The following is a 23,906-nucleotide window of genomic DNA, read 5'->3' as shown; positions in this document are numbered from 1 at the left end:
GACTAAATATTAAAAACTAGGGTTAAAAGAGAAAAGATGAAACTAAGTGAGAACAGATTAGCATTGAGGAAGTTGTGTACTTATAACCTACTTGAAAGCTTGCAATTGTCCCATGCCTCCTTGCGTCCAAGGCTCTGCGCCAGTGTCCACTCATTTAATTTTTTTTTTCCTTTGTCCTTCAGTGATTCAAGATAATGAGGCAATCTCACCGGGGATGGGTCCCTTCCCTCCCCTCCCTACTTCCCCAGTTTTTAGCAGCAGTGTACTGAAGAAGGATCAATATTTATTTTAATTTAAGTTAGTAAAGGACACAGTTATAGCCTAGACCTCTAATTTCAATGATTTAAAGAGCTAAGTAACACAGCAAATAGAGCACTAGACCTTGAATCATGAAGATCTAAGTTCAGAGCTAGTCTCAGATACTTGCTGGCTGTTTGATCTTAAGCAAGTCATTAAGCCCTGTTTGCCTCAGTTTCCTTAGATGTAAAATAAAAATAATAATAGGGTTGCTGTGAGGATGAGATAATATTTATAAAGAACTTTGTAAGACTCAAAACTCTGTCTAATATTTTTTTCCTCTTGTTATTGTGGTATTTTTTCCCACTACCAATGCAGGTAGGCAATTTCTAATATTTCAGTTAGTTTTTTTTTTTTTTTCCCAATAGAGTCCAACTCTTGGTGACCCTATTTGGGGTTTTCTTGCCTTAAATCATTGCACAAACAAAAAACTATGACTACATGGTCATATGTATATATTTAATAACATACTCAAGTATATTATTATAGTGATGTAGAATATATTATGTCAATATAATATATTACCATATATTAATATATTATATTATGTCATTTCTTCTCTAGCTCATTTTATAGATGAGGAAACTGAGGCAAAGAGTATTAAGGGACTGGCCCAGGGTTTCACAGCTAGAGGCCAGATTTGAATTCAAAAGATGTGTTCTTAAAAGTCTGATTTAGAATATGCTTACAAATTAAGTGGGATACAAAAGCAGAAGTGAGACTTGGATCCATATTCTCTTGACTTTGAGGCCATCTCCTTACCCAATACCATGTTAGTAAGATATTATGGAAATACTCTAGTTTTAGAGACTCTTGGAATTTTAGCACAGGAAGAGATTTTGGAGGCCATCTGCTCCAGGCTCTTACCCAATCCATAAAATTCAATCTATAGCATGATGATGATAAAAGTAATAATATAACCTAGCATTTAAACAGTTTTAAGGTTTTAAAATTTCTTCAATAAAAATAACAACTCACATTTGCATAGTGAATTAGAGTTTGCAAAACACTTTACAAACATTATCTCATTTAATGTCTTATAATCAATCACTCCATAAATCAGCAGAGTATCGCTCCATATCAATCCTCTCCTATATTCCTGCGTTACAAAGACAAAAGTGAGACAGTTCCTGCCTTCAGATAGCTTCTATTCAAATTGGGAGGACATGTCCTCTGTGTAACTTTAGAAAGCCATATAACCGCCTAGTTACTCAGTTTCCTTATCTATAAAATAATTTTTTAAAGAAAATTCGGACCAAGTGGTCCTCTTCAGCTTTAAAACTATTATAAAATGATCATATATTTAATAAAATTTAGATACTTACAGGATAAGTTGGGCAGCAAGAGTCCTTGTAGGGAAAAAAAATCAATAAAGACACTGGATAGAAAGTTGGAGTCTGAGCTGAAGAAAAATAGATTACTGGAGATAAAGACAAGGAACAGGAACAACTCTATGAGGCAGCTATGATTGTTTTTACTATTATCATTTTGCAGGTGAAGAAATTGTGGCTCAGAGAAGTTGTATGACTTGTCAATATCTAGAAAATAGACTGGATTTGAACCCTGATATTCCTGACTCTGGGCTAAATCTGTCTACTAACACCACAGTGCCATCTGCATGAGAACTTGTCTGTCAGGCAATAAATATTTATTAGTATTTATATTTTTATTTATTTTTCCCACCTACTATATGCCAGGCACTGTAAGTATTCGATTAGTAGTAAGGTCTTTCATGATCCAGATGCTCAGTGCTTGCAGGATTTCATTCACCAGTCTAGTCGGTGGGGGGGAAAACAACCAAACAAAAAACCCAACAACCACAACAAAACAACCTTGCTCTGGGGAATAGTTGAATAAATATGATTGTAGAATCATGATTACTCTCTCATTTAGCAAAAAAAAAAAAAAAAAAAAAAAAAAAACGGAACTAGGACCCAAAGGGATTAAATAATTATTTAATCCAAAGGGATTAAATAATAATATTATAAATAATATTAAATAATAGTGGCTAGACTGGGATTTCAACCTGTGTCCTTTGACAAAGTAAAGTACAAGCAGAGAGACCTTTGGATGAAATTGAGAGTAATACTACTTCAAACACCCCATAACAAGTCTTCAGAATCTAATAAGATATGATCATTCCCTAAAGAGAGGATTTGAGAACCTTTTTTTCCCTCTAGGACAACTTCAGATCTTGGAGAAAAGCCATTGGGAATTCTTCCCTCCTCCCTTCCTTCCATCTTAAATGAATTCCAGCTATTCCCCTCACCTTTGATCCTCTTCAAAAGTTCAGCTGTCAAAACCACTTTGAAGTAGTTTGGCAAGAGGGTCCCTTCCTAATTTTTTCAGGGCTTCCCCCCCCTCCCAAATATTCTCTATTTGAAGGTATTAGTCAGGGTATCTAGGCAGACTGACATTCTTCTTGGACAGGCCAGTTACTCCAACCTGTTTGAACTGGAAAGAGTGAAACAGAAGGAAAACAGAGAGCAGACAGAACCCCAGCTGAGATGTCAGTCATTGGTCTCAAAAGTGTTTGATCACCCAACAGACATTTCCTTCTTCCTTTTCTTCTGGGCCATGGGGTGCTTCCAAAAGTTAGGGAAACAGTGGGAAGCCCTTCAGCCTAATTGTGCTGGACTGGCCAAGGTAGATCTCATGACCAGCTGGGTTTTGTTTTCTTTCTGCTTTGATCCTTCTCACTCCTCCCCCTACCCTCCTGTTCAGAGTGTTTGCCCTGCCAGAGCGGGGTTAGTGTATCCGGTCCTGCCCAGGACACTCTGCTGCTGTGGAGTCCTTCCCTCAGCTAATGTTTTCTTTTAACAAGATTTTTTTTCTTCCCTTTTTCCCCCATGTTGAGTGCAGTGAAGAAACTGGGCTGGGTGACCTTGATAATATTAATGTGCAACGATCGCTCTGCAGAGAGGATGTTGACTAAGGTTATTCTCTTAAAAGCAATTTGTAGACCGCCTGAACATGATGTTTACAGTGCAAAACAAGCAGGTTTCTAGAAATCTCCTTTCTAAGCTGAGAAAACAGAGCAACAATATCATTGTACAGGAGGGAAAGGGGGATGTTTCAGTTCAAAGTGAATAGTTCAGGATGAAGATGGAAAGGACACTGTATAGTTTTTGGAGAGAGAAAGAGAGGCGGGGAAGGGAGAAAGGGAGGAAGAGACAGAAATAGGGGGGAGAGGAAGAGAGGGAGAGACAGAGATGACACACAGAGAGAGAGAGAGAGGGAGGAGGAAGAAGAGAGAGGGAGAATGAGAATAATATCTTTAAGTTTCATCATCTCAGCCTTTCCACTCATTCCATTCAAAATCTGCTTTTCCTTAATGTAATGGTTTTACTGAAGCCCCAAAGAAAATAGTGTGATGGAATGATAATTTGTTGAAAGTATTAATCAAGTAATTGTACAAGCTCAGATGGTACTACTTTGATGGAAAGTGATTTGGATTGACCTGAGATGCAATGAAATGTAATGGGAAAAGTAAGTGGATTTAAATTCATAGAAATCCCACTTTTCATACTTGTTACCTGAGTGATTTTGTATAAATCACTTAATCTCTGTGGCACTCAGTTTCTTCATCTCTAAAACTGGGAGGGAAAGATTTTGAACTAGGTAACCACTGCAATCCCTTCATTCATAAAAAAGATAGGAAAGATAAAAGTAGTAATTCTAAATACCTTTAAGTGTTAGCCTTTTTTAATATGAAAAAAAATATCCAGGCCTCTCACCTCCCTGGCCTGGCACCTACTGTTGTTAAATGATCAATCTAAGTCATCATCACTGTTATGAACTAGTAAGATGAAAATAACCTAGTCTATGCAGAGCTGGCTTACAACCCAGAAGACATGGGTTTGAGTCTCACCTCAGACCTTTACTAGCTCTGAAGTCTTGAGTATGTGTCATTTTAATTCTCTGGGTTTCAGTTTCCTCATCTGTAAAATGAGAGAATCAAACTCCAAGGGCCCCTGAGTTTCCTAATAACTCTTAAATAGGATCCCATGACTTTGTCTTAGTCTACCTAGAAAATTTGGGATGGTTGTAGGGGTCTCTTGATGCCATCTGGAGTCCCTTTTATTTTTAGATTGATATTCTTTCGACCTTTACTTCAGCTAAAACATGAAAAAAAACTAAATTAATGAAAGATCTTATGGTGGAAGTGGTATATTTATGTGACATCATAGAACTGAACTGTGTCTATACTTCATGTCTATGAGAAACAGAATCCCATACTGCTCAAGTATGGAATCATCATTTTGCTCAATAAAAAAGGAAATTCAAGTTATCCAGAATCCTGTAGAAGAAGAGTGTTTACCCTCATTACAAACTAGGGAATTTCCAGCACCTAACTTGGAGGTCATATTTGGGAGAGATACTGTAGCATCCCCAGGTAGAAATAAGCTTTAGCGATAACTTATTTGTGATGAGGGCAACCAATAAAATGATGAAGGCCTTCCTTCAAAATCATGGAACCATGCAGTTTAAAGGGACCTCAGGAACCATCTAGTCCCACTTGTACATGGATAAAAATCCTGTCTGTAATGTGATGATGATGATGGCAGCATTTGCATAGTACTTTAAAATTTGCAAATTTTATATACTATCTTAGTTGATTTTTCCAACAATCCCATGGGGTAAATGCTATTAGTATTTTATTTTGACCATGGTAGAAGGAGGAGGAGGAGGAAGAGGAGGAGGAGAAGACAAGAGAGAGAGAATCTGAAGGAATCTAAAAAAGGGATGAGAAAATGCCCTTCTCTTCCTTCTGGGATAGTAGAACATTGCAGATTCTAATTAGGATACCCTGTTGCTTAGTTTTTTCCTAGATTGTTTCCCCTCTCTCTTTCTTTTTGATTCTTTGTTTCAAGGGATGTCTTTCTACAAATGGTAGATAAGGAGGTATATATCTGGAAATTCAGATAATATAAATTTCAAATATCAGTAGAAATTAATATATACATATATTTATACATTCATACATATGTGTGTGTAGGTATATAGCAGGGCACAACTATAATATAGGGTCTTTTTTCTCCAACATATTTCCCATAATTCTCTAATTTTTCTCCCCATTTTTTCTTGTAGATAAGAAGCCAGAATTGTCATTTTTAATTTCTAGTTACATGTGTAGGAAACCAAGGCTTTCGAAGAAGCCATACATTTCTAGTTTAATACCAGTGAGAAAGCAGGAAGCACATATAGAATGCACCAAAAGCACTGTCCACTTCTAGAGAATATGTGCAGCAAGGCTTTCAGTGTGAAATCTCCCTAAATTTTATTTATATTCTTGATTCTACTTAATTTCCTCATTTTGGTGTTTATTCAAAGCTTGAATGAGCCTCTACTTCATATTAATGATGCCTTAACAAGGACATTTCTTGATGCTGATTGCCCTGGACTATATGTTCTCTTGCATGTAATTTCCTGCTATTGTGAAATAGTGATTCTGAGTAAAATTTTTTGTAGCTCAAGCATTTAACAACTTGGATATCACCATGTTGGGATTAAATGTGAAATCTGATTTAACCACAATTTTTCAAAAGGCTGCAAACTGAATTTCTACATTTCATTTTACAACCCCTAGAAATACCTTCAAGATTCCCAATGAATTCTTCCATTCTCCCAATTCCAGATAAGGTAACAAGCTAAGTCTCCAAAGACAGGGTGTTCCAAAAGTCTCAGAGTAGTTTTAAGCCAATAGTTTAAATGAATTTGAAATTTAACATTGAAAATGAAGCTTTATGAAATTAACTATACCGATACTTTTGGGGACATTCTATTAATTAATACATTGCATTTCTAAAAGATTGATAAAGTTCTTTTCTCACAATAGTCCTATGGGATCATCTCTTCAGTATTCCTCTTCCCATTTTACAGATGGCTAACCTGAGGTTCAAAGAATTAAAGTGATTTTTTTTTAGCATTTGAATCAGTCATATGCTCTTTTTCCTCCAATTCACTGCTTCTATCCAAAGGCCCTGGTATCATAAAAAGGAGCTTATACATTATTCAGCAAAAATTAAGTACCTACTATGTACAGAGCACTGTGCTCACCCTTGGAGGGAAAAAAAAAAGAATTTATTTAGGATGGTCTTTGCCCATAAAGAGTTTATCATCTAGAATCTGTAATTGCGTTTTTGTAATTATTTTGATAGCTATTTCAATATAATTAGTTTTCTCTATAATCCTATGTATTTTATTCTAGACATGATTCTGAGAAGTCCATGAGCTTTATCAGCTCACTCAAGGGGACTCCATGGTACTAAAAAGGTTAAGAGCTCCTGGGCCAGAGGAGGATGGGAGACCAGCACTGAGAACTATATTACACGCCATTAAATGGCAAGCACAGTAGAGAGTCACAAAACAAAGTGCTCTATTGGGAAATTTCTTCCTTGTAACAGACTGAAGTCACCCCTGCTGCATTTTAAGCACGTTCATTCTTCAGTACATAGAGGAGATGAAGTCAGTATACAAAGAGGAAAAGCCTTCTTGGGGATTCCTTTTTAGTTCATCCAGCCATCCTGATGAGATGAAAGACCTAAAATATATCAAGCCCCATTCACTGGGAAGGAAATAAAATGAAATGCACATCCAATGAAAGGATTGCCCAATCCTGTCAGAAAAGCTAAAGAAGGATCAGAGAGGTTAAGGGATCTGCTTGGAGTCACACAGCTAAGAATTATCATTTGAACCAAGGTCTCCTATCTCTGGGGCCAGTGCTGTTTTTGTTCCGTACAACAAAGGGCTTCTCTTCAAAGGTCCTGGTAATCAGAGTTGGAAGGAGATTACACAGTCCCTCTAAGTAACTGGTATCACTGTATAAACAGATCTCGCTCTTATATTACAGCAAATATTGATTAAGTACTTGCTATTCAATTTGCATGGACTGAAACCTTGTTCATAGAATTTGGTTTAAAAGGATACATACATAGAGAAGTCCTGAAAAGATATACCTTCACTTTCTCCTATTTTCTCTGTCTTTCTAACAAGTCCAACTCTCAATATTTATATCAAATAGATCCCTGTTCCTCTCAAAAACATGTCTTTGTTTATTTTCTATTGGGCTATAACTTTATCTTGGTGAGTTTTCAGCACCTATCCCATTTATCTACATTGGTTTGTTCATTCGTGAATTCAAGTTCAATCAAATAACTTTGGAATCTGTGGTGGATCCTATCCTGCTTAACATTTTTTACCCATGACTCGGCTAAAGGCGTAGAGAGCACATTTATCACATTTGTCAATGAGTCAAAGCTAGGCAGGACAACTGATACACTTGTCACCCACAATCTGGATGCGAGATCTTAACAGGCTAGAGTGACGGTTTCCATCTAGTAAGATGAAATTCAACAAGGATAAATGGAAAGCATTACATTTGTAAGTCGATTTTTCTTGCATTTGGGTTTTTAACCTAAATACAAGATTGGAAAGATGTGGCAAGATTTGTCTGAAGAAGATCTTGGGGCAGGAGTTTAGGGAACCATAAGCCAACAGTATGCTATGGCCAGGAAAGTTCAGGCTGCCTCGAGTCAATTCGGGTCAAGTCAATAAGCACTTGTTGATATCAGCTATATTTTAAATATTTTGCTAAGTCCTAAGAATACAAAGGAAGGTAAAAACAGTCCCTGCTCTTAAGAAGCTTGCATTTCTAATAAGGGAGACTATGTGTAAACAAATGTACCACCATGATACAGGCAGGATAAACTAGAGATAAGCTCAAAAATCACTCTCAGTGGGGAGATGAGTGGGGAAAGGAAAATCTCCTTTAGAAGGTAGGAATCTACCTGAGACTTAAAGGAAATCAGGGAAGGTGGAAGACAGATATGAGGAAGGCTGTTGTTCTAGGCATGAGGGATAATCAGTGAAAAGACAGTAACAAGATGGAATATCTTGTGAGATACACTTTACTCTTCCCCAGTTATTTTAGAAAAAAGGAAGAGGGTAACTAGTGATAAAGTAATTAGAGCACTGGACTTGGAATCAAGAAGACCCAATTCATCTTTTTAAGTTCAAATCTGGCCCTGGGCAAGTCACTTAATTCTCTTTGCCTCACTTTTCCCATTTGTAAAATGAACTGGAGAAGGAAATGGCAAACCACTCCAATATCTTTGCTAAGAAAACCCCTAAAAGGAGTCACGAAGAGTTGGACATGACTGAAATGACAGAATAACAATGAAGTATAAGAATGAAAAGACAGTAATGGGCCAGGTTATGAATGATCTTAAATGCCAAACACAGGATTATTTTTATTTATTCTGGAGGTGATAGAGAGCTACTTATGTTTATTGAATAAGGGGAGACGTGATCAGATCCACAATTTAGGAAAATCAGTATGACAGCTGTATAGAGTTTAATGGGGAGAGACTTAAGCCAAAGAATCACAAAATAAGGTAAAACATGGTATTGTGAAAAAAGGAGGTGGTAGTCTAGTTATACTCCATTTTAGTCAGACAACAGTCACACTGTTTGGGGCACTTCATTTCAGGGTGGTCATTGATAAGGCAGAGTGCATATGGAGAGTAATATAAAACAGGACTTCTTAAATTTTTCCATTTCTGACAACTTTTCACCTGATCAATTTTTACATGATCCTGGGTAAATAGGTATATAAAATAGATATACAAAAAAAAACTTTTCCCACTAACAACCCCTTTTTGCCCACAAAATTATTATGTAACCCAGGTATACAGCCACATAAAATAAGCTTATAAATCAAATATTTACTGATAACAAATCATAATTTTGTGATGCCACATTTAGTTACAAGACCCCATATTGGGTTGCAAATCACAGTTTAAGAAGCTGAGTCTTCTACCATAGCTTTCCCAGTTACCTCAATTAGGAACACTCTCTCCATCTTGACATTATTGCTTTTTCTGCATATCCTTGTGAACACTTGAATAAAGATCCCTTGGGACAAGTTCTATTTTCTTTTTTTGCCTTTAGGGCTTTCAATGCCAGGCCCAATAAATACCATTGAAATCTTAGAAGATGTATCCTGTGGAGGAAAGATTAGATTCATCTTTTTTTGTCTCAGAAGTAAGAAATAGGAGCAACGAGTCTGATAGTTGAGAGGTTGATGTTGGGAAATTTTTTTCCTTATGATATGTGTTCTCCCAAAGTGGAATGGGTAATTTCCAAGGTGGATGGTTTCTCCCTCAGCTGAGAACTGGAAACAAAGATTTGATGGGTATATTTGTTTATTCAGAATATTGAAGAGGTGATAGGAATGTCTGACTGTTAAGGATCATTCCAACCCCAAAACTTAGTCATATGATTTATTAAGCACCTGCTAAGAACAAAACCAGAACAGCAAGGAATCAATAATAAAAATTTAAAAAAAAGCCTGGTCCCCAACCTATAAGAATAGAGCAGAAAAAGGTAAATCAGAAGCACAAATAAATAGAACAAAAGATAAAATTGTTAAGTTCTCAGGTGAGATGAAAAAACTGTCCAAAAAAAGACATTTATTTTGTTTATCAAGACCTTAGAGGGAAGAATTAAGAGGAATAGGAAGAAGTTTACAAGAAGGAAAATGTTGGCTCATTGTCAGCAAAAACTTAAAAATTAGAATTCTACAAAAGGGAATGAATAAATGTTTGGATGAATTACTTATTTTAAAAAATTACGCACTTCCTATATGCCAGACACTATGTTAAGTGCTAGAGATACAAACAAAAAGCTGATCAGTGCCTACCCTCGGAGAGCTTGCATTCTGTTGGAGAAGAAAATAAATCTAAGATCTAGAACTGAAAGACACCTTTAAGACTACTGAATCTACTGTCTCTCTCAATATAAGTAAGGGAAATAGAGCTGAGAAAGGGTCATACCCATAAAGCGTTTGAAACAGTATTTGAACTGGGGTCTTTCTGACTCCAAGGCCAAAGTTTCATTGCCTATGAAATCGAATAAACTCTGAGGAATCTCAAGGGAGAATATTGGCCAGGTTTAGGGAATGGCCTGGGTGTGAGAGTTTAGAAAGCTAAAGGAGTGGGCCATAAAGTGATAGTGATGGGATTCCTTTGATTATGATTCTAAAACTGAAAGGAGGGTAGGAAAGCTATACATATGGTTGCAAGGAAGGGGAAGGGGAAGAAAGATGGCAAGAGTATAATATCAAACATGGATCAGGCCAGATAGAGCAGGCTCCATAAAACATTCATCTATGAGGACCACCTGGGCCCCATGACAGACATTCCACAGCTGAAAAGAATATGGACTACGCTGGGAAGCAATGTGGATCCCTTCACTGAGAGCCTTTGCTTGTCTCTGAGAGAGTGGAGAAGAGATGCATTTCCCAGGGTGGATTTGGTCTAAATGTCTTCTGGGTTCTTTTGTAACTCTGAGATTTGAGGATTCTGGGTACAATGCAAAAGGCTACAAGACTTCAGAGGAAGGAAAAAATATTTACAGATTGGTGGGAGAAATTACCTGGGCTTAGAGTTCAGTAGGAACCAAAGTCATGAAGGGATTGGCAGTGGCCTAATCATACCTTTAAAATAGACCACAGAATAACAAAACCTGTCACAAATCTGAAACAATAATTTGAAGTTATTGTTTGATGAATAAAACCTGAATTGTTGAAGGAATTAAATAGAATAATTTGTACAATGATGCAAATGTGATGTTACCATTCCATCAACAAACATGCATTGGGTACCTATCATATAAAGAGCCGTGTAAACAAAATGCTGCTCTGTGAAAAAGAAAAATGTGGAGACATTTCAAAATCTATATCTTAACAATCTTTATCTCAGAAACAAAACAAAACAAAAATCTTTTTCTCAGCTAAGGAGGAAAAAAATAAATTTTCTCTCTGAAGTGATCATCTAGCCTTTGCTTAAAGTATTCTGCATTCAGAAACTATAGAGTTAACAGGAGAAAAGAGGGTGTGTTTTCTGCATATAAATAGGTTCAAGACCATAATTAGTGATTTTCCAGTGTTGAACTGGAGGCTCCCTGTTTTCATGGGAAAATCAGCTTGATGCAGACCATCCCTAATTTTTGGAGTACTGAATAACCAGGCTCTAATTCTGCTCTAATGAACCATGTGTTAATGTTACAGCCTTCTGCCTACTTAGAAGCCAAAACACCATGTCTGACTGTGTAATGAATCTCACAGTTGTCTTGTTGACTCTATGGGTAGGTCTTTGTTGGGGTTTTGTCCTTAAAAAATTACTGGATTCATTCCATAAGCAGTGATAAAAAGGAATACATATAATGGAAGGTAGACAGAGACATAATATTTCCTCCAAAGATACATGTATATGTATATACAGATGTATGTGTAATTAATGCAGTAAATATATATATATATAATATTAATATAATTATATGTGCATTATGTATATGAACACATGTAAGTAAATATACACATATATAACAGACAGCATATATATGTATGTGTATATATAACATTAATATAATTATACGTGCATTATATATATACATATACACATATATAATGTGCAGTAAAATGTGTAATATTCAAATAATGGTATGTGCATTGTGTGCGTACATATACACATATATAACTTGTGTAATAAACATTTATAATATTAGTGTAATTGTGTATATATAATTAAAGTCTAACATATTTATTGCATATGAATTGGTTATATATAAAATATTTTATATAATGAATTATATTTATTAAATTATTTGTGTTTATTTAAATAAATCAGAAATCTATAATAAAATATTTCAAATAATTTAATGTTATAGATTCTAGTGACCTTCTGGGAAATCAGCATGACAAAGTAGAAAGAGAAGTGCTCTCAGAGTCAGAAAGACCTGCCTGCCTTTGACACTGATTTGTGACTCTGGGACAATCAATCAAGCTTCCTAAGCCTTAGTTTTCTCATCTGTAAAATAGGAGGGCTGGACTTTAAGTTCTCTCCCATATGTAAATTGGGACTGAAATTGAATTGTGCTACTTACTACCCATATGTTTAAGGCAAGTCACGTTTAAGTCCCTGAGCCTCAGTTTTCTCATTTGTAAAATGGGAGAGTTGGAATAGATGGCCTCTGAGTTCCCTTCCAGCTCTAAGTCTATGATTGAGCTTATTATCCTATCTACGTTGATGGAAGAAATGTTTGAGGGCAGCTATCTGGTGCCATAGTACACAGAATCTGGGCTTGAAATTGTTACTCTTGAAGGGATTTACCCTGGCTACTGATCATATCTCTTTCCACCTAGGAACTACCAAAATTTTGTCACTTTTTTGATGGGCTTGGGCAGTTGCTGTGATCCCAGGTCTCTGAACAATTAACTTACCTGAACGTAGTTAATAGCTAGCCTTTCATTACTATTTTTAAGGTTTTAAAGTTTACAAAACACTTTATGTGGTTTATCTTATTTGACTCTCACCACCATCTTGTGCAGAAGAAATCATTTTACAGATGAGCAATTTAATATTGAAAGTCATGAGATAAATAAATATCTGAAACAGGATTTGAATTTAGGTCTAGCAGGCAAGGACTTAACAGAAACAAGAAATTAGGAAAAGGTGGCAAGAATACACAAAAGAACTGTATAAGAAAGGTCTCAACATCACTAACAACCATGATGGTGTGGTTACTGATCTAGAGCCAGACATCCTGGAAAATAAAGTCAAGCGGGCCTTAGGAGCATTACTAATGATAAGGCTAGTGCAGGTGATGAAATTCCAGCTGAACTATTTAAAATCTTAAAATGTGTTGCTTTTAAAGTGTCGTCCTTAATATAATAGCAAATTTGGAAAACTCAACAAATTTGGGAAATTTGGGAAAGATCACTTTATATCTCAGTCCTAAAGAAGGGCAAAGCCAAGGAATATTCGGATTTCAAAATAACTGTTTATTTCACACATTACCAAGGTTATGCTTAAGGTTCTACAAGGTAGCCTTTAGCAATAGGTGAACTAAGAATTACCTGAAAAGCAGGCTGATTTTCAAAGAGGCAGAAGAACTGCAGAACGATTTGCCAATATTAGCTGGATTAAGGAGAAAGCAAAAGAGTTCGAGAAAATCTACTTCTGCTTCATTGGTTATACTAAAGCCTTTGTGTGAATCACATTAAAATGTGGCAAGTCCTCAAAGAGATGGAAGTACCGGATCATCTTACTTGTCTTCTAAGGAACCTATATGCAGATCAAAAAGAAATTCTTTTTGTTCAGTCATGTCTGACTCTTTGTAACCCCATTTGAGGTTCCATTAACCATCCTGGCAACTATCTGGAGAAGGGTTTGCCATTTCCTTCTCCAGTTCATTTTACAGATGAAGAATCTAAGACAAACAGAGTCAAGTAATTAGGTCAAGATCACACTGCTATTGAGTGTCTGAAGCAGGATTTGAACTTGTGAAGATCAGTCTTTCTAACTATAAAATCAGCTTTGTATCTACCGCTCCCCCTAATTGCCAAAGAAGCAGCAGTTGGCACTTAATATGGAGCAACTGATTGGTTTTAGATTGGGAAGGAGTACAACAGGACTGCATATTGTCACATCATTTATTTAACTTAATTATTTTTATTATTAATTTCATGCGAAATCCCAGGGTAGATGAATCAAAAGCTAGAATTAATGTGGATGGGAGAAATATCAACAATCCAAGATATGCAGATGATACCACTCTGATGGCAGAAAGTATAGAGGAATTAAGCTGCCTCTTGATGAGGATGAAAGAGGAGAGAGGAAAAGCTGGCTTGAAGCTTAACATAAAAACTAAACAAATAATAAAAAAACTAAGATCTTGGCAACTGGTCGTCACATGACTCGGCAAATTGAGGGAGCAGAAATGGAGTCTCGGGTTGAAATATCACTGAAGATAGTGACCGTAGCCATGAAATTGAAAGATTTTGCTCTTTGGAAGGGAAACTATGGCAAATTGAAACAGAGTACAAAAAGCAAAGACATTATCTTGCTGACAAAGGTCCATAGAGTTAAAACTGTGGCTTTTCCAAAAATAAATTAATTAATTTTAAAAAAGAAAAACTATGGTTTTTCTAGTAGCAATGCACGTCTTTGAGAGTTGGACTCTAAGGAAATCTGAGCACCACAAAATCAATGCTTTCTAATTGTGGTGCTGGAGAAGACTTTTGAAAGTTCTTTGAATAGCAAAGAGATCAAATAAATCAATACTTAAAGAAATTAATTCAGGCTATTCAGTGGAAGGTCAAAGACTGAAACTGAAGTTTAAATACTTTGGGCATGCAATAAGTAGAGGGGACTCATTGGGAAAGACCCTGATGTTGGACAAGATTGAAAACAAAAGGAGAAGGGGATGGTAGAGAGTGGGATGGATAGACAGTGTAATGGAAACAATGACCATGAACTTGGACAGACTTCAAGAAACAGTGGAGGATAGAAGGGCCTGGTGTGCTATTGTCCATGGGATCAGAAAGAGTCAGACAGCTGAAAATGACTGAGCAACAACAATCAGCATGCCATCCACTCTGCCACCTAGCTGCCTCTTCAAAAGACAAGAGCCACTATAATCTACTGTGGTCCTTAATAGTCTATCCCTTGGCCCAGGTTCGAAACTTTGGCAAACCTTGTTTGGGGGATGTCCTCTGCTCTCATCTCCCTTCGTAACCTAGAATCATCATCTATTGGCATAACATGGCATCAGAAAAGGGCTTCAGTGCTGGATGATCATTAGGAAAATCTGAGTTCTAATTCAGCCAAAGACACTCCATACATCACTATGTGACCCCAGGTAAATCACTTCATCTTAATTTGCTTCAGTTTCCTCAACTGTAAAATAGAACCTACCTCAAAGGGTTACTGTGAAGATCAAATGAGATAATATTCCTACAGGACTTAGTATCATACCTGGCATACAGTAGGACATATATAAATGCTTATTATCTTCTATATTATTATTATTTACTAGTTTTGTTATATCATCAATAGGTAGGTTCAAGAGAGGAAATTCTTCAATTATGAAAATGAACACCTTCTCAACTATCACCTCTTAGACGCAGGGGTCCTCAAACTACAGCCCGGGGGCCAGATGCAGCAGCTGAGGACATTTATCCCCCTCACCCAGAGCTATGAAGTTTCTTTATTTAAAGGCCCACAAAACAAAGTTTTTGTTTTTACTATAGTCCGGCCCTAAGTTTGAGAGCCCCTGTTAGAGTCTTGTTTAGAGCACTGACAGGTTCACGGGATTGCCCAAAGTAATGAAGAGAACTTGAAATCCAGACTTGGTTCAGTTCTCCAGCCACCATACCAAGCCGTTTCTTAATTTAGTTAATAATAAGAAGAATAGATAAAAGCACCATGATCTACTGGAGAGAAAGTTGGCTTTGGAGACAGGGGAATCGGGTTCAAGCCCTGCCTCTGCTTTGATCTGGCCCAGAAACTTGGAATCATCATTTAGTTTCTCAATCTTCCAAGGCAACTCTCTCAAGCTGTATCTCAGAGAAGGTGGCTTTGTGCATCAGTAAAAAGAGTTTTCTCATTTGTCAGGACACCGAATCAGTAATACCACAGATAGATCCAATTGAAAGGGAAATTAACAGCCATGCTAACTCGAGTTCCAGTTTACTGGGATTTTTTTTTCTTTATTCAGGAAATTAATCTGATACCCAATTACATATGATACATTATCAAATAATATAGATTCAACTTTGCTGAATTGCGCTAGGTTTTCTGTATGTACAACCAGTGCCTCTATACATGTATCAGGGGGGAAAAAACAAAGTGGGGAAGAAATCTAGCCTTTAGTGAAAGAGCTTACTTATTCTATGAGTATGGATGTGCTTATTCTATGAGCATGTGTGCATATTTGCATGTGCATGTGTACACATGTGTATATGTGAAGGAGAAAGAAATAATGTAGATAATGTAGATTCAAGAATAGAGGTTCTTAACCTTGTCTGTATTGTGAACATCTCTGCCAATGTGGTGAAGCTTATGCAGTTCTTCTAAGAACCATATATTTTAAATTTGTATTATATATTTATTATACATATAATTTTGTTATACATTTATATAATAATATATTTTAATTATTATGTATATAACATTATATAATTATATTTTTTAATTTGAAAATTATTTATTTTGAACTCAAATATAAAAAGAAAAAATCTCCATGTACATAGCATAACTTAAGAGCAAGCAGTATAAAATGATGAATTTCCATTTCAATTTTTCTTTTGAAAAATCACATAATAAATACTACAAATTATTTTCAAAGAAAATCTGCTTTTCTATGCTTCCTTCTAAGTTTTCTTTTATTTTCTGCTGTATACTTTTGACCTTTTTGATTGAAGGAAATGCCAAATATCCTTTAGAAGTAAATGAAAAGAAAGATGTCATTCTTTTCTTCATCCAAGTTCACAGACTCCTTAGAACCTAGACATGTACCCTTTTGGTGCCTGTAAACCCTAGGTTAAAACTCCCTGTCCTGAAGGATTTCTTTCTCCTACACACACACACACACACACACACACACACACACATATGCACATACACACTGATAGAATAAGTAAGCCCCTTCACTAAGGGCTTGATTTCTTCCCCACTTTGTTGCTTTCCTGATGCGTGTGTATGGAACCACTGGTTGTACATACAGAAAACCTAGCTCAATTCAGCAAAGCTGTTGTGGTCTTTGTCTCATTGGCTTCTTACCATTAGCATAATTGTTACTCCTGAGAGTATGTTTTCATTCACCGCATCCCAGTGTGGCAGTCAAAGAATTAATTACTCTGAGCAGGGACAAGCCTCATCTAAAGAGTTTCACAACTCCAGCTTTTAATGGATCACCCGCCCCTGCTGAGGTTGTACCATAGCTTGTCAAAGCATTGGTGGAGATGCTACGGGTCAGTGGTTCCCAAAGAAGGTAGGCTGCTGGAGGAACCAGGATTCTGATTTCTCAGGCAGATTTACTTGGAGTTGTGGAGTGGGGGTAGAGAGGGGTAGAAATGGGAAATGGTGAGCCCCAGGGTCATGGCTGTTCATAGGAAATAGGTTTTTAGATATGCACTAAAAACAAAGTGTGTGTGTGTGTGTGTGTGTGTGTGTGTGTGTTTTGGGGGGAAGGTACATTCACTGGTACCCAATCACAGGAGTGCATTTTAGACCACTTAACGCCTGCCAGGAAAACAAAAATTAAATTAATCTAGGTCCTATGGACTGCCTGCTAGATGGACATGTATTTATATTTGATACAAAGGAAGAAGGTTCCATACAAATTGAGCTATTGGAAAATAGATTGGAGACATTAACTTGCAAGGTGATGACTTCCCTCCTCATTGGAGATCTCCAAGAAAGTCTGGATAACCACTTGTAAAGTAGAGTGTCAAGGGATTGCAATCTCAGTGATTTAGAGCTGAAAGAGATTTTAAAGAGCATTGAGTCTAAACCCATAATTTTATAGATGAAGAAATAGAGGGACAGAAAGGTTAAGCAATTTGAAAGCATAGATTTAGAGCAAGAAAGGAATTTAGAAGTCCAAGGCCTTTATATTATAGCTGTGGAAACTGAGATCCAGAAAAATTGAATGATTTGATCTTATGGGAAAATAAATTTAGAACTGGAAGAAAGCTTAAAAGCCCTCAAGGTCATCAAAGGTCATCAGTTTCAAGCTTCTCATTTAATAAATGAGGAAACTGAGGCACTAAGAGGTTAACTTACTTGCCTACAATCATACTGTTATTCATTATCTGAGTTGAGATATGAACTTAGGTGTCCTTACGCTAAATGTAATGTTGTGTCCATTGTACCAAATTGCCTCTAAGAAGATAAATGGAGTGAATATGGCTTGCTTAGAGAAGGTCTAATTAAAAAGACTAAGACTAGTCCAGATTGGTTTCTCTGCCCTCTGGTACCTTCTGAGTCCCTGAAATTCTATGATTCTGATATCCCAAGAGGTTTATAATAAGAAGTGCTGTGCATTTGTTTCATTACCTAAACTCAGAGATGGATTTTTCAGTAAAAACATGTCAGTATTGATTTTTCTAAAGTACTATCGGAAACATAGCTTGACCTTTTTTCAGTGGAAGACAACCTGGCTTTACCTAAGAATTTTTCCAAAGATTATTCTCTGACTTAAGAGGTTTGCATTAAGTATTTAGCATGGGACAGATCAGAAGCCAGAGTGGGACCCAAAGGGTCAATCTCCAGAGAGATCTCACAGCTAATAAATGTCTGAAGCTCTATTTGAATTCACATCTTCCTAATTCCAGGTCCAATGCTCTGTTGTATTACCCGACTGCCTCTAATTTCATAAATTGTCAAGATATGATCGTACAATGGTTATAAATACTCCTGAGTTGTTTAAAATAAGTTTCAAAGATGTGGCTTTAAAGCCACATCTCAAATATTGGTAGTACATTCAGGGAATATAAATGTAACAGAGTGGGGAATTCCAGGGAGAAGAAAATGTCTATAGGAATTGTGCTGCACTAACAAAGAAAGAGTTAGAAAATGTGAAAGTCAAGATCATTTCAGGGGAAGGGCATAGTCAGAAATAATGAGCAAGAGGATGATAGATTTAGAACTAAGAAAATCTTTGTTGTGGTTGTGTTTTTTTCAGCTGTGTCTGACTTTTCATGATCTGTTAGGGAGTCTTCTTGGCAAAAATAGTAGAGTAGCTTGTCCTTTCTTTCTCCAGCTTACTTTAGCTGGATGAGGAAACTGAGGCAAACAGGGTTAAGTGACTTGTCCAGGGTCACACAGCTTAATGTTTGAGTACCCTGACTCCAGGTCAATGCTCTATCATGGTGCTACCTAACTGTCCAATGAAAAACTATCTTAGAGACAGTCAAGTTCAACCCTCTTATTTTACAGATATGGAAACAGAGTCAAAGAAAAATAAATTGACTTGACTTATCCTGAATCAAGTAACTGGGCAGTGTGTGAGAGAGAATTTGGGGAGGGGATGAACTTAGGTTGAAAGAAAGGCCGAGAGGGCAGGATGAAAATAGCACAGATGCCTTTGGTCCTGCTGATACTTTACCATGATAAGACTAAATAAAATAGTGAGGAAGCTTATTGCAATTGAATCTGGAGTCAGAGGAATTGCGCTCACTGTCTAGGCAAGTCACTTAATCTTGATGGGCCTCAATCTGTGAAATTATGGGGTTGTACCAGGTGGTCTCTGCCATCCTTTCTAATTCAAGGTATGATCTAATGCTGAAATGGGACCCTAGTTTCTTCATCAATATGAAGAGGGAGAAGGACCAGATGGCCTTTGAAATACTTTTTAACTCTAGAACAAGTGTTTTTATTCTATTTTGGTATCTATTTGGTGTATTTCTACCAAGAGTGTTATAAATTTTTTATGAATATGATAAGTTCACAGACCCCAATTAAGAATCCCTGTTCTGGAATTATGAACATCTGTGGAGGAAAAAGGAGAGAATGATTAGTTAAATGATAAAGAGGGAAACCTAAAGGCACAAGGGAGCATGGCATCCAAGAGAGAGGACTGCCAAGAAAGTAAAAGGAAGGAGAGGAATAAACCTCTGAATCAAAATTATAGATAGATGCAGCCAAGGAAGAGATAGAAGCCAGTTGTATTACCCTGGATCATCAGTCCCATAACTGAGTGACCATTGACCCAGTGGCAAGCTCTCATTGAAACAGGATTTGTGGATGTTTGCCACCTCATGGTAGAAGCGAGTGCTTGATGGGAAGGTCTAGTCTGAGGACCTGAATTATGTACTTGGAATTCTTGCATTTCTTATGCTTATTATCTACTTAAGGGCTATCTATCTGGGGAAAGCCCTTATTATGCTGCAGACATGCTAATTGATTGAATACGTTTGATTTGATGCCTTATTCTTCTATGGGCATTACCTAAAGACCTGTATATGATCATACTATGCTTGTGGGATTGGTAATTGTTTGAATACATTTGATTTGATTCCTTATACTTCTATGAGTATTACCTAAAGACCCATATATGATCAAACTATGCTTGTGAGGTTGATTCTATTAGATTATACCAAGTGAAAATAAATGACAAAGCTGCAAAAAAGAAAAGAGTATAGGTTTATCTCATTATGAGAGGTTATGAGTTATAAAAATCTAGTTAGATACATTTTTACATTTAGCCTTGACTAATGAGATGGACACTGTTACTCCCAAGAGGAGTAAAACAAGTGGATAGAAATAACTATTTGTCTGAGAGCCATTTCCCCTTAGTGTTTCTTGCTGTTGGGCAGCTCAGATAACTACCTGGGTGAACATAGGTAGATTGAATAATTCCTGGTCCTTATGGTACAGGATCAATCAAGTGACTAGTAGCACCCATTGGTGGCTAAATTAAGAACATGGCTTTAGAGCTGGATAGGACTTTAGATCTAGGCACCTTATTTTTTATTTTAAGAAATTGAACTATATAGAGTGACTTGTTCAAAGTCACACAAGTGGCTCATGGCGAAGTCAGGATAAGCCTAAATTCCTCCCTTCCAAGCTCCTCTAATGCTTTCAACCCACCATCTTCCTAGTTTGTAACCTACTTCTTACTCCCATCTAATCTGTTACCAAAGTCTATAAATTTTACCTTTGCAATATATCTCAAATATACCCCCTCTTTTCTAATAATACTTTTACCACACTGGCACAGACCCTCATCTTCCCGTGTCTGGACTATTGTAATATCTTGCTGGTTGGTCTGCTGACCACAAATCACTTATGATTTTCCTAAAGCTCAACTCCAAGAATTTCATGTCCATACTAAAAAGAAAAGCAAAAAACAAAAACTCCAAAGGCTCCCTCTCACCTCCAAGATCAAATATTCTGGCATCCAAGGCCTCTCATCATCTACAATTCCTTCCCTCTATCTTTCCAATCGTCTTATATCTTACATCCCAGAAGGTATTCTTCAGTCCAGTGATCCCAGTTTCTTGGCTCTTCCCTGAATAAGACCCTCCATTTCTTAGCTCTGGGTATTTTCTCAGGCGGTCCTCCATGCTTAGAATGCTCTCTCTCCTCACCTCCACCTACTGGCTGAAGGAAAGTCAAAGATGTTTGGTCGATATCTCTAACCCACTGAAAGGATATTACAGAATCCATCTATTACACTCATCTCTTCCCCCATCAAAACAAGAACGGTAACAACAAAAGTTCCTTGGTGCTTCCAACAAAGAAAATATGATGATGGATGAATGTATCTAGTATTTCTTCTATAGTCAGTAAGCTAGAAATGAACCAAATATTGTTCTACTTTTTCGCTTTATATTATGCTGAAAGGGAAGCTTTGAAGTGTTCTTTATTTTTTTTTTTGACCTGATTTGCGCTAACAATCTAACTTTGATACAAATTCTTTAGCAGAATGTCCATTATAAAGAAACTCCCTAGAGAAATCTAAAGGCAAACAAACACCTTACAGATAACAAGTTATCTGCTTTTAAGCATTTAATAGCTACTTGGTATTTTTCTTAGGTGGAGATATTCTTTGTAATGTACCTCATTAAGGGCAGTTTGACAGGAACTTGATTAGTGATAACTTACAGATAAGAACTAATTAGTCTTTTGTAGCTAGACTGGACTAATTGAAGGATGCTAATGAGTATGAAGTCCTTTTTAATGGGAAATAGCCAAGATTCTGCTGGGAAAACAAAGCATTAATTGTGGATTGAAAAGTTTCGTGATTAAAAAAATTCTATTCAATAAAATACTTCACTGATGACTGGTATGGAGGAAAACCTGGGTTCTTAAATGTTTATGTCAGATTACAACCAAGCCAGAAAGGTTTTGAGCAAAGCAGATGATGAACTAAATAATCACCATCTAACTGATGGCCATGTACCTAATTTCAGAAAGAATCATCAACATATTGGACACCGGTTACGTTTGTGAGAAGAGCACCTTTCAATGACCATCTTTTAAGTCATAGAAAATTTGGGACTGCATCAGTGGAGGGAAAGTACACAATTTGAATAATATACACTTGAATCATTGAAGAGATAATTTCACTTAAATTAGATGATATGGCTCACATTCATATAGTACTTGGCAATTCCAAAGTGCTTTCCATTTATTATATCAATTAAATCTCACAATAACTTCATGAGGTTGATAGACAGGAATTAATATCCACACTTTACAGACAGGGGAGAGGAGGCTTAGAGTGGTTAAGAGACTTGCAAATGGTCACACAACAAAGCTGTGACTACAACCCAATGGTATTTCTGTCATACCCTGAAGGCTAATCATCATTGTAGTAGGTTTGTATTTTAATAAGTATTATATTGAAGGGAATGCTATTTTATTTCCTAGAGGAAGTAAAAGTATTAAAAGTAGGGTCTGAAGGGCATTTCTACTTTATCAAGTATATTATCTGCAGTTAACAGATCTCATGATTTTCCTTACTATTCAATTCAGTATAATTCAATATTTAAATAATTATGTTCTGCAGAGAACCTAATTGTAAGTACTGGATGAGATAAGAATTATAAGTATAGTGCCTTCTTTTATGGCACACAGTCTGGTGGAGAGATAGGGTGCAAACATAACTGTGGTACAAAATAATACATGAGTGTATTAAGGAATAGGAATTGTACCTAGACCTATAATCTCCCTCCCTCCCCTCCTCCCTCTCCCCTTCTCTTCCCTTATCCCCCCGTCCCTTCTCTCTCTTTCTCTTTCTGTGTCTGTCTGAATTTGTCTCTGTCTCTCTTCTCTGCCTCTGTCTTAATTTCTCTCTATTTCATTCTCTCTCTGTGTCTCTGTCTCTTGTCTCTCTCTGTCTCTTTTCTCTCTTTGTTTCTCTTTCTGTCTCTGAATCCACCCTTCTATTTTTGTATTTATTTCTGTCTATCTGTCTCTCTATCTATCTATCTGTCTCTCTTTCTCTCTTTTATTTTCTCTTTTTTCTCTTTCCCCTCTCTGTGTTTCTCTTTTTGTCTTGGTGTCTCCATCTCTCTATCTTTGTATCTAAGTGTCTTTGTCTCTGTGTGTCTCTCTGTGTCTGACTGTCTGCTTTTCTCTGCGTCTCTTTCTTTTTCTATCTCTCTACCTCTACTGCCTCTCTCTCTTTCTTTCTCTTTTCTCTCTCTCTCTCTCTGTCTCTCTCTCTCTCTCTCTCTGTCTCTCTCTCTCTCTCTCTCTCTCTCTTTCTCTCTCTCTCTCTCTCTGTCTGTCTCTCTGTCTCTCCCCTCTCTCTTTGATTTTGCTTATTTTTTCTTTGTTCCCTTCCCCTTTATTAAATAGGAGAAAAGGTAAATAAAAGAGAAAATTCTCATAACAAATATTCATTGTCTAGCAAAACAATTTCTCACTTTGGCTACGTCCCAAAATGTATGTGTCTCATTATGTCTTTAATGTCCAGCAATTCTCCGGCAGGAGACAGACATCATGCTTCATTTTTTCAATCAAGGTCTGATCTAGACTATGATTTCATTGTTACAGGGAATTCCCTGATGAGGAAAGTCCCTGTTCTGATCTAGGCTAGTATCTTCTCTGCAATACAGAAACATGGCTAGAGATCAAACCAGAGAGGACCAAGTTCTAGTCCTGCGTCAGACATATATTGACTATGTGACCCTGGACAATTCATTTAACTTCTCCATGCTCCAGGGATCTCTCTAAGATGATGAGTTGTAGAGAAGAGGCACAAAACAGAGAATTCTGTGTATTCCTGCAGGCCATGCAAAATAATAAAAA

General features: G+C 36.8%; 1 protein-coding gene across 1 annotated transcript in view; it reads left to right on the top strand.

The window, feature by feature from the left end:
* The window catches only part of TMEM132C (transmembrane protein 132C), a 518,834-nt gene that overhangs the window by 103,435 nt on the left and 391,493 nt on the right, over positions 1-23,906 (top strand). The gene's annotated exons all lie outside the window — the stretch shown is intronic.

This window comes from Antechinus flavipes, chromosome 1 (assembly GCF_016432865.1).
Source record: "Antechinus flavipes isolate AdamAnt ecotype Samford, QLD, Australia chromosome 1, AdamAnt_v2, whole genome shotgun sequence".
Classification (NCBI taxonomy): Eukaryota; Metazoa; Chordata; class Mammalia; order Dasyuromorphia; family Dasyuridae; genus Antechinus; species Antechinus flavipes.
Note: the sequence above shows the minus strand (reverse complement) of the source record. Positions and strands in the feature narration are given on the sequence as shown.